The following is a 6,000-nucleotide window of genomic DNA, read 5'->3' on the forward strand; positions in this document are numbered from 1 at the left end:
CATCAGGCCTATTCAAGGATGCAACATTGTAGTCCTAGCAGTAGGTCTACTCTTGGCCAATTTCAACTCATGCTAGTGTGTTTGCTAGTTAATATCTTTAAAAATATGCTGATAATTTGAAGATATCAAAATCTATCCATGCATCTATATCTATCCATATCTATGATCTGTCTATATGAACTATTCATCATTGAATGTCATAGCATCACTTAATCAATAATTTGTGTCCAGATCAGAATATTGAGCCGATCATTTACAAAAAAAAAATTGTAATAGACTTTATTTTTTAGAGCAGTTTTAGGTTTGCCACAAAATTAAGTGGGAAGTATACAAAGTTCCCATATATTTCCACTATCCCAATACCACATACATATTCTTTTCCATTATCAATATCTCTCACTAAAGTGGTACATTTGTTATAATTGATGAACTTACATCAACACATCATCATCACCCAATGTCCATAATTAATGTTAAAATACATTCTGGGTGGTGTAAATTCTATGAGTTTGGACAAATGCATAATGATGCATAGTATAATGCAGAATAGTTTTGCTGCCCCCAAAATCCTCTGTGCTCTGCCTGTTCATCCCTCCCTCTCCACAAGTCTCTGGCAACCACTGTCTTTTTATTGACCCAATAGTTTTCCTTTCCTAAGTTGTCATATGGTTAGAATCACACAGTATGAACCCTTTGGAGATTGGCTTTTTTCAGTTAGTAATACATATTTAAGTTTTTTCTATGTATTTTCATGAATTGATAGTTAATTTATTTTTACCACTGAAGAATGTTTCATTAAATACTCAATACTGGTCCTATATATTGAAGATTAGAAGGAGAAAAAAAAAGATTGTCTCCTAGGCCTCAAAACATGTAAAATCTAGTAAAAAATTATAGCTAAGGGTGGTAGGTACTGTTTTATTTAGAATATGGATTTAATTCATAATAGAGACCTAATATGGCTTATACAGTTCAATAATGTTTATGCATTCCTTGATGGGTGCTTTGTATAGATAAATGATAGATGTTGATATGACTTACACAGTAGATGTTTATTTCTCTTTCACTTAAAAATCTGAGCTGGTGTAGTGGTTCTCCCTTGTAAATTATTGAGGATTTCAACTCTTTTATGTAGTTGACCTGTCATTCTCAACATGTGGCTTCCATCTTGTAGGAAATATGAGGGTTCCAGTTTCTGTCATCACACCAGCAATCACAAGGGACAAAGGAAAGGGAGAGGACATAATAGTCCATTTAAACTCACACTCTGTATGTCTCACACCAAATTCTGTTCTCATTTCATTGACCATAACTTATTCATGAGTCACAACATAAATACAAAGAGACTGAAAATCCTACAGCTTGGAAGCTCTGCACTCAGTTTGAAGTTTTATTCTTATGCTAGAGGGGAAAAATAGATTCTACAGAAAACTAGCAACCTTTGTCACACTCTTTGTCCACAAACTATAAGCATCCTTCTTTCCTTCTGCAGGATGTGCTCTCTTTCCAAAGAGCATGGAAAGTTTTTGAATCCATTTGGACAGAATCTTGTCTTCCAAAACTTTGTTCCCTCCATCTGTACTTGTAACTTAGCTTGAGCTTTTCTCTCTCTTAAGGACTTCATCAAAAGTGGCAAGAAACAGCCAAAAAACCAATGTTCTGACACTTTTTCTAGCTACTTTTTCAAGTGCAGTGATTTTTATCTAGGGGACAGTTCATTTTCTATAAGGGATGCTGGGGAGAATATGGAGAAGTTTTTGGTATATATATATATATATATATATATATATATATATATATAGTGTGTGTGTGTGTATGTGTGTGTGGTGCTGGGGATTGAACCCAGGGCCTTGTGCATGTGGGGCAAGCACTTTACCAACTAAGCTATATCCGCAGCCCTTAGCTGAAGCTTATTACTAGCATTTCATGGATGGGGGCAGAGACACTAGACATCATACAATGCTTAGGGCATTCTTGAACCACAAAAAAATGTTCTACCCAAAATTTCAATAGGACAGCTTTTGAGAAACACTCATCCTCTTAGAGGTATAGGCTCTATGTGCTGCCATATGTTGACAATTTTACCAAATGTTGTTTCATAACTTAAGAGTTACCAGTCTTAAAGTCTACAGTATGTTCATGACTTGATGCCTGCTAATGCCTCCTGCTATTGGTTTTATAATAGTAGCACCTGACTTTTAGGTACAAATTATATATTAGCACATCAGTTCAGCTGCCATAGTAGTAATCCCAAAGTGGTTTAAATAATACTAATTTATTCCTCATGTCTAAACTGGCAGTTCTACTTGAAGAGGAAAGGGGCCTAGGCTTCTATCTATCTTTTAACTATTGTTCTCAAAGTGCAGACTACTTAGTGATTTCAAGAGGGTTGCTCCAACTCTTACCTTCAAATTGCACTAGAAAGGATGCTTTAGATTTTAATCCAGAAGTTTCCTTTATCGGTTCTGCTTATACCCCATTGGTCTAACTCAGTTATATAGCCAAAATTACGTGCAAGGAAAGCTAGGAGTTATACTCTTTAACTGAGCAACTCTGTGCCTAAATAAATGCTCCATTACTGCAAGACAGAATGAAGAGGTATTGAAGGACAAATAGCAAATAGTTTCTGATGAAAGTTTTAAAACCAAGTTATGTCCAAGTATTACACGAGTGTAGAATAGATCCAAGGGGTTGCTAAAGGCTTCCTAGAGGCTCTCAAGAACCCTAAGAAACAAAAATAAATAAATAAATAGGAAAAGAAAAAATTATGTATTAATAAGATACTTCAAAATACATCAATGATAACCATTTTAAACAATATTTTGTTTTCATATTTTATTGGTGTTTATAATTATGCATAATAGTTGGATTCTTTGTTACATAGCCATACATGCACTCAATATAGCAATATAATTTGGCCAATATTGTTCCAGTATTTCCACTTTCCCTCTTCTGCTCCCTCTCCCTTGTCCCTTTATTCTACTCAACTGTTCTTTCTTGCATTTTCATGAGATCCACCCCTTTCTTTCCTTTCTTTTTCTTCTCTATCTTCAACGTATAAGAGAAAACATATGACCCTTGACTTGGAGAGTTTTGCTTATTTTTCTTAACAAAATCATCTCCAGATCACCCATTTTGCTGCAAATGACATAATTTCATTATTTTTGTATTTGAATAAAGTGCCATTTTGTATGTATACACCACATTTTCTATATCCATTGTCTGTTGGCAAAAACCTAGGTTAGTTCCAGAACTTTGCTATTGTGAATTGAGCTGCTATAAGCATGGCCATGCATGCATCACTATCGTATGATGACATTAATTCGTTAGGATAAATGCAACATGTATGTGACTTGATGCCTAACTGCCTGGTACAGCTGGGTCATAAGGTGGTTCCATGCCTAGTCTTTTGAGGAAACCTCATACTGATTTTCATGGTGGTTGTACTAATTTACAATCCCATCAATAGTATAAAAGTATTCTTTTCCCCCATATCCTCTCCAGAATTTATTATTGTTTGTATTCCTAATGGCTGCAATTCTGACTGAAGTGAGATGAAATATCAGTGTAGTTTTGATTTACATTTCCCTTATTGCTAGTTATGTGGAACTTTAAAAATTTTTTTTTTTGCCATTTGTATTTCTTCTTTTGAGAAGTGTCTTTATTTTGGCTTTATTTTATTTGTTTATTTTTATGTGGTGATAAGGATTGAGTCCAGTGCCTCACATATACTAGGCAAGCACTCTGTGACTGAACTGCAGCCCCAGACTAGAAGTGTTTTTTTAGTTCATTTGGCCACTTATTGACTTGGTTGTACTTCTTGGGGGGAGTTTGAGCTTTTTGAGATCTTCATATATTCTGATTTTTTTTACTATTTTTATTTGTTCTTTTTAGTTATACACAACACTAGATTGTATTTTGACATATCATAAATACATGGAGTATAAATTCCAATTCTTGTTGTTTTTTTATATGTGGAGTTACATTGGTCATGTACTCATATATGAACATAGGAAAGTAATGTCCAATGAATTCTTTTGTCTTTTCCATTCTAATTCCCCCTCCTTCCTCCCAGTCCACCCTGTCCAATTTGGTAAAGCGCCTTCTCTCCTCCCCACCTATTGTGAATCAGAATCTGCATATCAGAGAGAATATCTAGCCTTAGGTTTTTGGGGATTGGCTTATTTCACTTAGCATGATAGCCTCCAGTTTCATCCGTTTACTGTCAAACCATAATTTCATTCTTCTTTATGGTTGAGTAATATTCCATTGTGTATATGTACCACATTTTCTTTATCCATTCATCTATTGAAGGGCATCTAGGCTGGTTTCTTAGAACTATTGTGTATATTCTGAATTTTAATCCTCTGCCAGAAGAGTAGCTACCAAGATTTTATTCCATTCTGTAGGTTCTCATTTCATATTCTTTCTTTCTTTTTCTTTTCTTATCTTTTCTTTTTTTTTCTTTCTTTTTTTTTTGTATGGGAATTGAACTCAGGAGCACTCAACCACTGAGCCACAGCCCTAACCATATTTTGTATTTTATTTAGAGACAGGGTTTCACTGAGTTGCTTAGTTCCTTGCTTTTGCTGAGGCTGGCTTTGAACTTGTGATCCTCTTGCCTTAGCCTTCTGAGATGCTTATTCTTTTCCACAGGGATAACCAGTCATTCCAGCACCAGTTGATAAACATACTATCTTTTCTTCAGTGTATGTGTTTGGCACAACTGTCAAGGATCAGATGATTGTACCTGTGTGGGTTTGTGTCTTCTGTTCTTTTCCATTAGTCTCTGTGTTTGCTGTATGCCAGTATCATGCCATTTTTAATTACTATAATGCTGTAATATAATTTGAAGTTGGGTATTGTGAGGTCTCCAGTATTGTTTTTTGGCTTAGAATTGCTTTGGTATTCTAGGTCTTTTATTCTTCCAAGTGCATATTAGGACTCATTGTTTTTTTAGTCCTGTGCATGTCATTAGTATTTTAATGAGAATTGCATGGAACTTGTAGATTGTTTTTGGTAATGTGCCTAATTTAACAGCATTAAATCTCCCTTTCCCGGAACATGGAAGGTCTTTCCATCTTGTAATGGCTTCCTCAATTCCTTTCCTCAGTGTTCTATAGTTTTCAGTGTAGAGTTTTTTTTTTTTTGTTTGTTTGTTTGTTTTTGTTTTTGTTGTTGTTGTAGTTTGTTTTTTGTTTTGTTCTGTCTTTTGGGTACTGGGCAGGCACGCACCACAGCTGGCCATTTTAGAGTTTTTTTAACCTCCTTGGTTGGATTTATTCCTAGGTGTTATTTTAGGCTTTTGTAAATGGAATTTTCTTCCTGATTTCTTTTTCAGCAGATTCATTATTGGTGCATAGTTAAGGTATTGATTTTTGCTTGCTGATTTTGTATCCACCTACTTTGTTGCATTTGTTTATTACCCCTAGTAGTCTTCTGGTGGAGTGTTTTGGATCTTCTAAGTATAGAATCATATCATCTGTGAACAGTGATAATTAGACTTCTTTCTCTACATTAAAAAATTTCCTTTATATCCCTTTCTTGCATAATTGCTTTGGCTACAATTTCTAATACTATATTAAACAGGAATGGTAAAAGTGGACATCCCTGTCTTGTTCTAGATTTTAAGGGAAATGCTTTCAGTTTTTTCCCATTCATTGTGATGTTGGCTTTGGATTTGTCATATATAGTCCTTAAGATGTTGAGGTAAGTTCCTTCTATTCCTAGTTTCTTCAATTTTATTTTTTAAATCATGAATTGGTGCTGAGCTTTGTTGAATGTTTTCTCAGCATCTATTGAGATGACTGTATGATTTTTGTCCTTAATTTTATTTATATGATGAATTTACATTTATTGATTTGAGTAGGTTAAACCATCCTTGAATCCCTGAAATGAAACCAACTTGGTCATAATGAATAACATTCTTAATATGTTGTTGAATATGACTTGCTACTATTTATTTAAGGATTTTTACATCTAATATCATCAGGGATATTG

This window comes from Callospermophilus lateralis, chromosome 12, assembly GCF_048772815.1.
Source record: "Callospermophilus lateralis isolate mCalLat2 chromosome 12, mCalLat2.hap1, whole genome shotgun sequence".
NCBI lineage: Eukaryota > Metazoa > Chordata > Mammalia > Rodentia > Sciuridae > Callospermophilus > Callospermophilus lateralis.